General features: G+C 51.4%; 1 long non-coding RNA gene across 2 annotated transcripts in view; it reads right to left on the reverse strand.

The window, feature by feature from the left end:
• LOC308555813 overlaps window positions 1–15,201 on the reverse strand; it is a 30,872-nt gene that overhangs the window by 15,077 nt on the left and 594 nt on the right. The window contains exons 2-3 of one of the 2 annotated variants that reach the window (XR_013998603.1): window positions 12,664–12,704; window positions 9,847–11,376 (exon numbers count right to left, since the gene is read on the reverse strand). This is a non-coding gene — a long non-coding RNA (uncharacterized lncRNA). Of the gene's footprint in view, window positions 1–9,846; window positions 11,377–12,663; window positions 12,705–15,201 lie in introns of those variants that run through there. The other variant, XR_013998602.1, reaches the window with a different exon arrangement.

Below are 15,201 nucleotides of genomic sequence, written 5' to 3' on the forward strand. Positions count from 1 at the left end.
AATTTACAGCCAGATACAGAAGGTCACCTCCCTTGAGATAACATCTAGGCCTCAGTTGTAGTTCCAGCTCCAGGACCAGAAAGGCAGCAAAACCAGGTGGGTGATGCCAGGACCAGCTGCAGTGACTAAGGACCCCTGCCCTGACACTAACCAATTAGTAGAGACCACGACCCTGAAAGAACACACCTAGAAAGCTGATGAATATTCTGCTGAAACCTTCCTCTGAGACCTCCCCTTCGGTGGGCGGCAGTTACTTCCAGAGAGGGCTAGGAAGGTGCTGTTAATTCGCCAAAACACATGATGACTTTTGTAATTTGGAAACAGTTTTGAAAGGTGTCCAAACAGCCCTAGCCGATTTGGTTAGAGCATCAGCCATGGGACTGAAGAGTCCCGGGGTTCAATTCCAGCAAGGGCATGTTCCTCGGTTGCAGGCTCAATCCCAGGGCCCAATGTTCGGGAGGCAACCAATCAATGTGTGTCTCTCTCTCCCTGAGTATTAAATAAATAAAAATTTTAAAAAATAATAAAGGTGTTCAGCCCGGCCATGTGGCTCAGTGGTCGAGTATCTACCTATGATCTGGGAGATCGAGGTTCAATTCCTGACCAGGGCACATGCTTGGGTTGCAGGCTCCATCTCCAGGAGAGGGCATGTAGGAGGCAGCCTCTCAATGACTCTCATCATTGATGTTTCTATCTCTCTCTCTTTCCCTCTCCTTTCCTCTCTCTGAAATCAATAAAGATATACTTTAAAAAAATAAAGAGCAAAAAGATCCCTTCTGAAGCTCATTTAAAAAAATAAAATTAAAATTAAATAAATAAAGGTGTCCAGACAGTCCCTGGCCAGGTAGCTCAGGTAGCTCAGTTGGTTAGAGCATCATCCCAACTCGCCAAGGTTGTGGGTTTGATCCTCTGGTCAGGGCACATACAAGAGTCAACCAATGGTGTAAATAAAAAAATAAAAATAAAGGTGTCCAGATACCACCAAAAAGCAGTTCCTGAGCCCCAGATCGTCGTGGCCTATCTAAGATCACATTATAACGATCGATCAATTGGACAACTAAGTTTAACTCAGACCCCCTCAAAACCAAGGCCCGGGTCTTATTCAAGGTTGTGCGCCCAGCTTGTGGCACTCCTGCCCAGGGGTATAGTTGGTTGACCTAAGGTTGCACAGGCAAGACTGGCAAGGTGCACCAGGCAGTCACCCCACCTAGAGACCAGATGGTGACTAGCCAAAGGCATGATCTTTGTAACAGGTCGGGGACCAGCGCTGTGGAGGGGGCAGGAGAAGAGGCAGTGGGGGGTGAGAGCAGCCCTACTCGCTGCCCCAGAGACAGAAGCAGGATCAGCCGTGATATCACGGATGTACATGTCCTGCCTATCAAAATAACTTCCTAACAACTACTCTGAAGCAGATGACTCAGGACGACTCTGCTGGAGATACTGTGAGCCTCTAAATTTCTGCCTCTGCCTTTTCTTAAGAATTACCCAGCCCGGCCGGGCGTGGCTCAGCGGTTGAGCATCGACCTAGGATCCAGGAGATCCCTGTTCGATTCCCGGTCAGGGCACATGCCCTGTTGCGGGCTCGGTCCCCAGTCAGGGCGTGCAGGAGGCGGCCAATCAATGACGACGCTCTCATCATTGATGTTTCTCTCTCTCTCTCCCTCTCTGAAATCAATAAAGATATATTTTAAAAATAAATATTTACTTAAAAAAAAAAAGAAAAGAAAAGAAACAGGATGTTATCAGCATTGTCTGTATCATTTAAAAAAAAAAAGAATTACCCAGAGGGGAGAGCAGGCCAGTAGAGGAACTCAGGGAACACGGTGAGAGGAAGGGCTGCTAGGAGAAGCAGAAGATGAGAGAGACAGTTTCCTTTTTTAAAGATTTTTTATTGAATTATTATTATTATTATTATTATTATTATTATTATTATTATTTACAGAGAGAGGGAGAGGGAGAGAGAGAAACATCAATGGGCTGCCTCCTCCACGCCTCCTACCAGGAATCCCAGGAATTGACCTGGCAACTTTTCGGTGCAGGGGACAACACTTAACCAACTGAGCCATACCAGCCAGTTGGTGAGGGAAACACTTCCAGAACAGAAAACTAAGGGTCAGGAAGTTTCCATCATTTGCCTAAGGTCTTGCCCCAGGTCTATAGGGATAAAGGATCTTAAATTGGCAGCCCATTGGTTTTTCTTTAGTCAATCTTGTTGCCTCTGGGAAGGTGAGGACATGTCCCTCTTTGCTGGAACCTAGTAACCTCCTGCCCCCTGCGTCCTCACCATGCTGTGGCCCCTTTTCTGGTTCTACTGTCATCTCATCCCACTCTGAGGCACCACCTCTCTGCTCACCAGCACTGCTGGGAGTGCAAACCACTAAACCACCAAGCAATAGCAACAGTCTCCGGTCTTTGAACTTCAGATGGTCAACAGTTCAAGGTGGCCCAGGATATTGCACAAATCTCCACCCTCCACCTCTCTCTCTGGTCAGGGAAAGTGAGGTCATGTTGCCTCCTGACCTGGAAAATGAATCGAAAGTCCCTTGGTGGGGAGGGGTGGACAGTTAGAGCTCTCCTCCCACCTCAGCCCTCCGGACAACTCTTCCTTGCCCTGCTCTGCCGTGGTCCTGAGGGTTTTCTCCTGCTGGGCAGAGGACTCTGGTGTGATCTGATGCCCCCTGGAGGTCCAGTGGTCTAGTCCAGCCATGCCTAACAGCAATTTAAAGTGAGTCAAGTCATGTTTAAATATTCTGGTCACCACAATAAAGAAAATAAAAAGGAACAGATGAAAATTTTTTGTTTCTTTGTTTTAAAATATAGATGAAATGTGCATAGAATTAACTGCTTCAGTTGTATAATTCCACAGCATTTAGTACATTCACAATGTTGTTTGACCACCACCTCTCTCCAAGTTTCAACATATTTTCATCACCCCAAGATAAAGCCCATTCCCAGTCGCTCTCCCTCCCCCCTCCCAGCCTGTGGTGGCAGCCACCAATCTACTTCTGGTCTCTATAGATTTGCTTGCTCCCCCCTTCCCCACAAGTCATGTTAAAACCCAACCCCCAATGTGATGGTGTTTGGAGGTGGGGCCTTTGGGAGATGATTAGGTCATGAGGGTGGAGCCCCGGTGAATGGGATCAGTGCCCTTTATAGAAGAGACCCAACCCTGGCCCATGTGGCTCAGTGGTTAGAGCATCAGCCTGAGCACTGAAGGGTCTCGGGTTCCTTTCCCAGTCAGGGGCACATGCCTGGGTTGCAGGTCCGATCCCTAGCCCCCATCAGGGTGCGTTTGGAAGGCAACCAATTGATGTGTCTTCTCTCTCTCTCTCTCTCTTGCCCCTCCTCCCTCCCTCCTTCCACTTGCTCTAAAAATCAATGGAGAAAATATCCTTGCGTAGGATTAACAGAAAAAAAAAAAAAGAAACCCAGAGAGTTCTCTCACCCTTTCCACCATGTGAGGACACAGAAAGAAGATGGTCTCATCAGACGCCAAACCTGCCGACCACTTAATATTGGACTTTCAGCCTCCAGAACTGTGAGAAATACATGTCTGCTGTTTATAAGCCACCCAGTCTGTGGTGGTCTGTTATAGCAGCCCAAATGGACTAAGACTTCACCCAGCCAGGAACCTCAGGCTTCTAATCACTAAACTTGGAGTAAGATCAGGAGAACATGCATATGCAGACACCTGGGGGTTACCTGGCACTGTGTGTGCACACTCGCCAACCATAGCAGCACATGACAGTGCTAAAAAAGCAAGAGAATATGACCTGACCTTTTGCCTCTGGAAGGAGTTGGGTGCTGCAGAGGTCACCACGCGTGCCCAGGGAGCCATCGCTGGCTTTCAGCTGCCTGTGGGCAACCCTGGGTCAGGGGTCATCCACTGGGCTGGTACAGAGCTGGATTAAGGGTGGCGGAGGGTGGCCCAGGTCAACAGGGACCCAGATGGAGCTTCTACAGGATTGCTTTTTGGGGAAAAAGCAATCCTGCAGACTGAGCCAGGCTTTGAGGCCACACCAGGCATCCCTCTGATTCATTCATCCTGGTGAGGACCCCACAATGGAGGCGGAGAAAGCAGACTTTAAATATAGCTCAGCACCATCTGATGCTGCAGGGCTGTTGGAAGGAAGCCAGCTGCCACTCCTGACCTGGCCAGCCTCCCTCCAGATTGGGTTCACACACCACCCCTCCCCGCCTCTCTGCTTTCCCCCCTTCCCTTGCAGCCTCAAACAGCCTGCCCTGTCAGGCCCAGGCTCAGATGTTTAGGCTTTCTGTAAATGTGAGATATAAAAAGAACCTTGGATTGGGCTCAGGGGTGGGGAATGGCCACTGACTTGCTAAAAGATGCCACCCCCACACTGCCCCTAGCACTGCAAACACACCGCCTCGGAGAGGAGCAGGCATGCGCTTACATGCAGACACTGTGACAAGCCGGCATTTAAAATCAGACGCAAGGAGGCCAGCCAGTTGGGGGGAAGCCAAGTCTAACTTTGTAAAGGCCTCTCTCCTTGGCCCGAGCTGGGCCCTGGAAATTGCTAATTGTGTGGGATGCCTCCAGCTGAGGCGGGTCAAGACTGCCCCAGGAAGCTTCCTCCCTCATGGAGGCAACCAGGGCTCCAGCCCTGGACTGGCCTTCCCAGGCTCTGAATGCACATGCAGGACCATTATGGATGCAGTAACATCATGCACCTGTCCCTTGGCAGTACCTCCACCTGATTCCACTTCCAAGTCCCCTGATCCTCCTTCAGGGTAACTGCAGCTCCCACTCAGCCAGCCCCAAGCTCTCTGCTCAGGTGCCAACCTCCTGTCTCAGTCCACCCACTCTTCCCGGCACTCATTTCACCCTCCAGCACCAGCACTTTCTGCTGTTCCTTCAAGTATACATCGAGCAGCTGTGTTCCAGGCCCAGGTCCAGGAGCTAGGGATGCAGAGTGACAGCACTGTTCAGATCCTCGTGGGCTCACAGTCAGATGGAGGAGGCAGAGAGCACATCCACAACACTACATCAACAACCCAAAAAGAAAAAGCATGCAGATGATGAATGACAACTGGGACATGTGCTGTGGAGGAGCAGCTCAGAGCACTGCGGAGAGGCCAATCTTGAAAGGGAAGGGAAGGGGAGGGGAGGGGAGGGGAGGGGAGGGGAGGGGAGGGAAGGGAAGGGAAGGGAAGGGAAGGGAAGGGAAGGGAAGGGAAGGGAAGGGAAGGGAAGGGAAGGGAAGGGGTCCACCAGGCCTGAAGGGTCAGGTAGGAGGAGGGGGGAGGGGACCCTGGTCCAGTTTGTCCCTTGCTCTCCTGCAGGTCTCACGTCCCTCCTGACACAGGCTAAGCCACACACACAATGCTGCATGAATAAAAGAATGCATGCCTGAACACGACAGCAGCACGCCAGCTTTGGGGCCAGCCAGGCCAGAAAGCAAACCCTAACACCTTCGCTTCTTTCCTGAGCAACCTTCTGCTTAACCTCTCTGGGCTTCAGGTTTTCAGCTGTAAATGATCCTAGTCATAAAAACTAGATGCATCTGGCGCTGTGCAGGGCATGCCTTCACTTCTAGGGCTTTTCCTAGTTCTTCCCATTCTGCCTCCAGCTCCCTGGGCCCCTGGGAAACTGGAGAGCTCTGTCTTTAAGAGGGAGAAGGTAGGAGCCTCCCCACACTGGCTCAGGGCCTCACACCCCTTCCCCGCCAAGCCAGTGCTAGGGCCTGCTCCTCTGAACCACACACACACACTCTTGACTTGGCCTAAATATATTGCAACCTCAGTCATTCCAGGCCTACACTTCCTGCCCTAGTGGGGTGCCAAGAAAAAAAGATCCCACTGGAGGGAAAGGGGTCAGTGACAGGAGGAGGAAGGAGATCCCATGTGACAGGTCTGAGATGTGCCTCAAGAGTTCTGGTCCTGATGGGGATGCTGGGAAGGCTGAGGTATATCAGCATAAAGCTGATGAATATTCAATTAATCTTCCCCTACGACCTCCCCCAAACGCCCAGCCTTTAAAACCCCTGAAAACAAAGGTCCCCCACCTTGCACAGTCTCTCTCCTCAGCTCAGTAGCTCTGAGTCACCATTCTGCCAGCTGCTGGCCCGGAGCCAGGGCTGGGTGGAACATGAGGGCAGGAGGTGGGTGGGGAGACCTACTTTAGCCTCTGGTTTCTCCTCCCAGCCCACAGGGGCCTTGGGTCTCAGAGCCCACACCCTGACCCACACCCAGTTAATCCCGGAATCCCCACACCCTCTGGCTCCCAGGGCCACTGCTGCTGCTCCTGCCTGCCCCTGGGAACCAGGAAGGAAGAAAAGGACTGCCTGTCTCCACCCACTAGGGCTCTGCCGATGCCACCCACCAGGGCTGAGGAGCTGCCACCCCTCTCTCTGGGCAGAGTATATTCTTTGGCCCAGGCTGGTGGTCCTGGTGGTCCTGCTGGCCCCACTGACCCCTCCCCAAGATGCTAGAACTTGCCAATTACCTCTATCACCAGGACTCAAGCCAAATTTGGGAACACACAGACATACGCACACAGTGTCATTTTGCAGCTAGGCATGTATAGAGGCAGGACAGTCAAGGCAGGTGATAAGCCTGCCCACCCCCCCCCACACACACACCATGCAGCCACATCTAGAAACATTCTGGGTTGCCATGACAGTGTTACCGGGGAGACCACGAGACCTCTGTTCTTGTCTTCTTGAGGGAAAGATTTCAATCAAGAGACAAAGTGCAGAAAAGAAAGCAAGAATTTATTGACCGAAGCAAAAATATACTTAGGACAATGGAACAAGGAAGGGCACAGAAGCAACAACAGGAGAGCCAGGCTAGGCTGCTCTAGCTCACTGAGAAGTCAGAGAAAAGGGGGAAAGAGGGTCCTTGGAGACAGGCTTAGGGGGTTAACACCAGGACAAGCTGCCTCTGCCCATAGCTCCCCTGGTTGCAAGTCTCATGGGGTCCCTTGGGGGTTAGGTCAGGGGTGGGCAATGTCCGGCCAGCAGGCCATATTGGCCCACAAAATCATTTGGTTTGGCCCTGCCAAGGCCTCTCCAAAGAGAAGCAGTTCCAGCCGTTACATTAGGGGTAAATTAATTAAATGTTTGACCAAATACAGTAGGCTACTTTTTAAGTGGATAATTTTGTATGGCCCTCGAATGATGTTATAAATATCCAAATGGCCCTTGGCAGAAAAAAGGTTCCCAACCCCTTCGGAGTTAGGGAATAGGTGCCAGTGGGGGGAAGGGGAAGGGGAAGGGAATGGAAAGGCGTGCTTCCTGGAGGGAGAGTGTGCTGGGACCTTCATTTTCAGAGGTTTTAAAATCTGGACACTTAGGGGAGGTCTTAAGGGCAGATCAACTGACTATTCATCAGCTTATGTTGATATACCAAAGTGAGATTTATTCTTAATTTGTCCTTGGGTGTGGTTGGCAAATGGCACTAATTGGATTTCTGTTATGTGTCTCCCCGAGTAAGGTTTAAGCTATTTACCCTTGGGTTGGGGAGGGAAAGTGCAAACCATTTAATGGTGTCTTTGGCTTAGGGAAGATAGGATTTACTAGGTGGCTGCAAACTGCTCCTCAACTACGCCTCAGTTTCCCTATTCTACTTGTCCTGGGATTTTCCTAGCGTTTACTATGCTAGAACAACAGTAGATGGAGGCCCTACTGGTACCTAGTGCGTGGGGGCCAGAGAAGCTGCTCAACATCCTCTGATGCATGGAGCAGCCCCCACCACAGAAGGTGATCCAGCCCCCAGTGTCGATAGTGAGAAATGCTAGCGTAGGCCTGGGTTCAAATCCAGACTCTGGCACTGTTTAGCTATAAAGACTCTATACAGCAGGCGAGCTATCTAACCTCACTGTGCCTCAGTTTCATCCGTAGGAAATGGGGAGAATAATGTCACAATGAATCTTTGTTTCAAGGACTCCATGGGTTCACACAAGTGAAGTGCTTAAACCAGTAAGCAATAGCTGTTACGATTATTGTTATTCTTGTTTTTTTATTCCTCACCCGAGGATATTTTTTCCATTGCTTTTCAGAGAGAGTAGAAGGCGGAGAGAGAGAAACATCAACGTGAGAGAGACACATCGACTGGTTGCCTCCCGCATGCACCCTGGATGGGGCCGGGAATCAGGCCTGCAACCGAGGTATGGGGTATGTGCCCTTGGCCGGAATTGAACCCCAGACCCTTTAATCTACAGGCCGGCACTCTAACCACTGAGCAAAACTGCCTAGGGCATTATTGTCATTCTTAAGCTCTTAGGCTCCAAGTCCCACTTATCAGCTAAACTTGGACAAATTCTGTGGTTGCCTGTCTTGGGGGTGATGCATAGCCTCGGTGGTGCTGGGGACGTAGGGGTGCTGAGTTAAAGGCTTGCTGACTCAGAGGTGCCTGAGCCTGGAAGGAGATAGGGGGCATTAGACCTTCTGGTTTCTGGGAACCATGGATGCCATGGCAATGGGACTGGATGGGCTCAAGTTGCAATAGGAGTTAGAAGAGATTTGGGGAAGATTCAGGCTGGCCTTGAGTGGGAAGCCTGGTTGACCTGGGGGCCAGCCAGCAGGAAGATGGCAGGAATGTCTAGTTGAGGATTTTCCCCCAGTTTTCTAGAATATACAGGCCAGCTGCAAGGAGGGGAAGTCACCAAGCCCCAAGAGCAGGGGCAGGTACACTAGGGTAATCCAGGACAATCAGAGTGTGTATGTGTTTGTCTGTATATAACCCTCTAGGTCTAGATTCAGTTTAGGGTGTTGAGGTCAAGCCCACCTGTCTGGTCTGACCAGAAGCCCAGGTCCATGAGTGAGACATGTGGCCCTGGGGGCAGACCCTGACTCCAGCCTTCAGGAACAGGGCTGGCTTTAATCTCAGTAGAACCACTGGGAGGTTGGTTGACATATATGCACCTTCCTCACACGGATGTCCAGAGAGTCATGAGAAAGAGGGACAATCCTGAGGAGTAAGGAAGGAGGCAAGGGAACTGAGGACACCCAGCACTGTACTGGGAAACTGCAAAGTCCCCAAGCACCCTCCCTCGCACACTCCCTCCGTGGCCTCTTCTCCAGGAGGGAGACAGAAGAACTGTCACCCCTGATTGAAAGGATAGCTTTGGTGGTCCCAGGGATGTCCCTTCTCCAAGCCTCAGTTTCTGACCAGCTTCCCACACACCCCTCTTGGAAGGGAATGCCTTGTCCCAAACATGACAGCACTTTGAAAATTCCAGTATCTGTTTATAAAACAGCATCTGTGGGGATTCAGAGGGTAGCTGGGGAGAGGGTCCCAGGAACCCCATCCCCACCCCACACTGAGTCTGATTGCTGTAGCCACCAGGGACCCAGCAGTGAGAAATTGCAGGCTTGCTTTGGACTTCCCCGAGGCAAGAAGCCAAAATAAGGTTCATTCCGGAAGGGTGGGCCAAAACAGAGGAGGGAAGGGGGAGGGAGGGACTTCAGGTGGAGGCTGGTTGACTGTAGGCTAGCCTGCAGCCCAGGGCCAGGCCCCTCTGGTCTCAAACAGATCCCTGACTGAGAGGGCGGCTCCGATGGGCCCTCCCCGACTGCCCTGGGGTCTAAAGGGCAAAACACTGAGCTACTTCCTGTTCCAGACACCAGCCGGGGGCCCAGGCAGCAGCCTTTCCAGTCTAGCAATTTTGATTTTGCTCAGTAAATAGTGATCACACACACCACCTGAGAGAGAGAGAGAGAGAGAGAGAGAGAGAGAGAGAGAGAGGGGGGGGGGGGGGGAGGGAGGGAGGGAGGGAGGGAGGGAGGGAGGGAGGGAGGGAGGGAGGGAGAAAGAAACATCAAAGTGCGAGAGACACATCGATTGATTGCCTCCCACACATGCCCCGACAGGGAATCCAACCTGCAGCCCTTTGGTGCAAAGGTCGATGCTCTAATCACTGAGCAACACCAGCCAGGGCAGGTCCACCAATCTTGACAAAGGTCCCTACCCACCCCTCCTCTTGTGCCCAAATCCAGGAGAGAGAAAAAAAAAAAAGGACTGTTTTATTAGATGTACATTTGCTCTGTGCCTCAATTCACCTGTAAAATGGGGCTGGTGAAAATGCCTCCATTAATTCTGACCTAGGTATGCATGAGCTTAACTAAGTGAACACAAGCTGCATGCAGCACCTAGCTGGCAGTCAGCATCAGTACAAGTCTCTTCTTAGAACAGGGTGTGTCATCTGGCCTATTGCTAACTGGAAGCCCCCCCAGGGGCCAGATGCTGACTCTCCAGGGGCCCTTGAAGGCTCCCAGAAACTTCTGACGGTGCTTCTCAGGCTGGCTCGGTCAACAGAAGGGAATTGGCATGAAGCCTCAATTAACACAGCTGCTAATTCCCCAACTTGTCTTCCTAGGGCTCCAAGGAGCAGCAGAGCATTTCCAAGACTCCAACTCAGCTCCCTCCACCGCCCTGTGCTCCTGTCAGGCCCTCGGGAGAACTTTCCAAACTGTAGGAAACTGAGGCCCAGACCAGCGAGGTAACTCAGGAGGCATGACCCCGGGACAACTGGGCAGGGCAGGTAGGACAGTGTTGGCAGACATAGCTGTGCCTTGCATTTATCTGGACACTAGGGTCCCCCAGCCTAGCCCGAGACTCTGGGATTTCTCAGAGTTCAACATTGGAGGCTTCCCGGTGAGCCAGGCCCTATCGGTCTGCTGGCTGCACAAAGCCATGGAAGGTAAAAGAACCTGGCCCTGGGAGGCCAATGAAGAGGGCAAGGTCTGCGTCCACCTCACCATTTCCCAATTGCTTTTGCAAACAACACCTGGAACAGAAAAGGCTGTGTACTGACTGGCTTTGTCAATCCCCTCAACCCCTAAACAGGCCAGGCCTCTGAGGTGCTCCCCACAGCTGCACCTCCAGGAAAGGGTTAACAGGAAGTGCCTGGCGTCTGCAGCCACAGAAGCCCATTGTTCTCCAGCAGTCCCCTCCCCCTCATCCAGGAAGACCCTGTGGGGAGCCCCATCAAAAGGCACAGGCCGGTGTCTCCGGGCTGCTGGCCAGCCTTTAGGGAGGGCCAGGAGTGTGAGCACTGGAAAAGGAAACTCTCCGTGCAAGAGGGCTGGGGCACAGCTGTCACCGTGGAGTCTCAGAGGGTTTCTGAGTAAGGGGGCTCTGAGCCTTGCCTGTGCCTGGAGGGGCAGCCCTCCCCCACTGTGCCCATCTGGAAGCCAGAGGGCTTTGATCTTGAGCCCTTAGTGTAGACTAAAGCTCCTGTCTCCTTCCATTCTCTTTTTACCCCACAGCAGCAGCATCTCTGGGTCAGAAAGTTTCACATTCCACCCCTCCTTCATTTGACTTAAGATCTTCTCTCCACATCCTGTCAGCTTCTGATTAGCAGACTGGTGGAAGGCGCTGTGTGCTGTGTGCTTTGGGCTTCAGCAGGGCGGCCTATATTTGGGGGCCACAGGAAGGAGGAGAGCTGTTAGCAATTCCCTAGGAGATCCTGGGGGGTGGGCAGGGTGAAGCTGAGCAGCTGGCAACCAGATGTGGGTGGACAGGCTGAGGAGGAAATTAATTGGTGCCAGTCCGGTGGCAGGCAGGGAAGGCACAAACCTAGGGGGCCCAAGAGCTGTCTAGGGGCAGGCAGGAGGGAGGGTGGGGGAAAACAGGGAATGCTGAGAGATTTCTTAACTGACAATTGACAATGTGCTGGTGTGGGTGGTTTAATCTGGCGAGGATGGGCCAGGAGGCTGGAATGCAGCAAGATTTCTGCTGAGGGCTCCATCCAAAATGATCTGACCAGGCCGGGAGCCGAGCCTGGGGAGGCCTCAGGCCTGACTGTGCAGGGGGAGGGCCTTAGCCCTTGGCCTCAGCTTTACTGAACACACAAAGTGCTGTCCTAAGAGCAACCCTGGATACAAGGGGCGGCCTGGGCTCCCCTGAGCACAGGTGTGGGGGCTCTGGGTTCTTCTCGACACGTGGGGGGTTTCAGCGTCCTCCATGGCTAGGGTTAGTAGCATGAGCCTCAAACTCCGGCAATCCCCATTTTTCTTCCCCCTTTTCCGCCTCTATCCTGATTCTCAGCCCACCCCCAGCCCCCGGGGCCCCAGGGTGGTCTCAGCCTCCCCCCGCGGCCCCCAAGTCCCGCCCTCGCATTTGTGGAGTTGGGAGCGGGGCCAAGCTCGGAAGGTCTGCACAGAATCCGGAAGGGACCGGTTTGGGGCGAGGAGTGTGACCTGGCCCGCCCACTACACTGGGAGTTGCCGCGAATGGCCCTTGCAGCTCGGGGGGCGGGGCTCCGAGGGGGCAAAGAGCGAGCGGCAGGGCAATTTGCATGTCCCGCCCACCTGCAATTGACACCCAGGCAGTTCCCCGGCTTCCCGCCCCGCTCTTCCCCCCGCCCGCCCTGGCCAGTGACTCACCCCAAGCTCCCTGCCTGAGACTTAAATTTCCTGGCGGAGATCAAGTTTCCGCCCCGCCGGGCTGACAGCTTAGCCCAATGCCGGCGTCTTCGCCCCTCCCGCGGCCACCTCTCCCAGGCTCCTGGAACCGGGTGAACCGGTCTGGGTGTCGCTTCTGGGGTGGTCCGACCGGTGCCCTATCCCAGCTCAGCCAAGGCTAAATTGGAACACTTGTCCCTCCCCACCTCACCCCACCCCATCCCCCACCCCACAGAGCGAAGTGGGGAGGGGAATCTCAGGATGGGGGACACAGCTAGAGCTGTTTCCTACTTACTCTCCTTCAGGGCAATCGCCTCTGGGCTTCAGTTTCCAGATCTATAAAAAAAAGGACGTTAGGAGGACCTACCTCAGAGGAAAATTACAAAGGCATCATTCATTCACAAAAACTAAGTAGTAAGCATCTGTTAGACTTGTCTCTGTCCTCTTGGAGGCCACAAGCTAGAAGAGACAAACCCAGAAACAAATGTAAAACTGTATTTGTGATAAATACTACTACTACAAAAAAAGTAGCTCTTGATCTGAGTGTCAATAAATATAGGAATCTTGGATCAAAATGGGGGGCAGACAGGAAACACTTTCCTAATGATTTGCCCTTAACTAGGTGAATAGGGAAGGGGAAAACACTACAGAAGAGAGCATATACAAATGCCCAAGGGCTGGGAAGACTGGAAGTATGAGAAACAAAAAGCAGGTCAGTATAGCTGGAGGGTGATGCAAGACTAGGCAGAGATGGACTGGGCCCAGAATCAGCAGGACAGTCCTAGGGTGGTTGTCCCTCTTCTAGAAGCAGAATTTTCCCAACTCTGGGACAGTGGATAAAGTGATTCACTGTTATTTAAATAACGTGGAATTACATCTCTCAGCTTCTCTTTCTTTTCAGCTTTCAGTCCCAGACTTAAGAATAGTCTTCCTCCTTTGGCAACAATGTGTCTTTTAACTTTGCTAATCTTCCTTTGTAACTAAGAAAGCTGTCTGGAACCTCACACTGGCTACTGTTTCAGCAGGATCTTACAGTATTTCGTTTTCATTGTAACTTTTATGAACTGTTACCTTTTAAGTATGGTGAGTGATTAACTCACAATTAAGTTTTTAAAATCAGATAGCCTGGCTGGCGTGGCTAAGTGGTTGAGCATCGACCCATGAGCCAAGAGGTCACAGGTTCGATTCCCATTCAGGGTACATGCCCAGGGTTTTGGGCTTGATCTCCAGTGAGGGGTGTGCAGGAGCCAGCTGATTGATGTTTCTCTCGTCGATGTGTCGATGTTTCTATTTCTCTATCCCTCTCCCTTCCCTCTAAAATAAATAAGACATTAAAAATAAACAAAATAAAAATTAGATAAATAATACTAGTACAGTTATTATGCAGATCTGAAAAAAATCTTGACCCTCAACTGTCTGAAGTTTGGGAAATTCTATTCTAAGAGCCATAGGAAGTCATCAATTAAATGAGATACTAAATATTAAGCACTTAGCACCTGCTTACCCCAGGCAACCTCATTCACTCATTCTGGCCTGGGCTAGGCATTCATTCATGAAATTGACATTTGCATGGGGGTGCAGATGCTAAATTAAAAAAATATATCCTTTCAAACAGTGAGCAGTGCTTCAAGGCAGAATGGGGTGCTATTTTATTTTATTATTATTTTTTAATCCTCACTGTTTTTTTCCATTGCTTTTTCAGAGAGAGTGGGGGAGGGGGGGAGGGAGGGAAAGAGACATCAAGTGGTTGCCTCCCACCTGCACCCTGACTGGGGCCAAACCTGCAACCAAGGTACATGCCCTTGGCCAAAATCGAACCCAGGACCCTTTGATCCACCAGCCGACACTCTAACCACTGAGTCAAACCTGCTAGGGTGGGGTGCTATTTTAGATCAGGTAGTCGAAGGCCTCCCTAAGGAAGTGACATTTCAGCAAAAACCTGGAGAAAGTGGAAATGGACATGTGAGTATCTGGTTGGACATTGCAGGCAGAAGGAACAGCAAGTGCAAAGGCCCTGGGGCTAGAACATGCTTGGCCTGTTCTGCAAGTAGAAAGGAGGCTACTGTGTTAGAAGCAGAGGAGAGCTGGAAGAATGAAAAGATCCAGTTTGTGTTTTATAAGATTGGTGCAGCTGCTGTGTAAAATAGATTGTGGGGATCAAGGGCAAGGAGGAAGCCGCTGCCCTAATCCAGGTGAGAGGTGATGGAGCCATGAGGATGGGGAAAGGCTTGGAGTGTGATGATAGGTCAAGTTGACTGGATGGAGTGTGAGGGAAGGAGAAAAAAGCATACAAGGAGGATTCCTCAATTGGAAGACTGGCAGGAAACAGCAAGAATTCTCTTTGGCTCCTGTCCTATTTGGATTACCTTAGATCTCCACAAGGAGACTGGGATGGAGAGCTAAATTTAGGAGTAAGCACAGGAGTGGCATTTAGAGCCCTAAAACTGAATGAGGCTGCCAGGGGTGGGTGTAGACAGAGAGGTCCAGGGCCTGATGCAGGCATCACTGGGAAGGTAGGAGGAAACCATGAGTGTGTGGCCTGGAAGAGAAAAAAAAATCAACCCTGTCAAATCACTAGGTATGGCCAAACCCTGATGAAGGGAGGAGAGGCAGACCCTTGTTCACATTGAGCTACTGGAGGAGGGAACTGTTTTTCAAACTCTCTGGGTTTAACACATCTGCACACACTTTTCCATACATATATACTTGTAGTGCTAAATGTGTTTTTAAATGGCCAGCACTGCTGTCATCCTGGCCTCTAACAATAAAAAAATAGTAACACTGTGTGGTGTGCCAGGCACCTTACTAAGCAATTTACATGTACTATCTTGCT

Source organism: Miniopterus schreibersii, assembly GCF_964146895.1.
Source record: "Miniopterus schreibersii genome assembly, chromosome: 4".
NCBI lineage: Eukaryota > Metazoa > Chordata > Mammalia > Chiroptera > Miniopteridae > Miniopterus > Miniopterus schreibersii.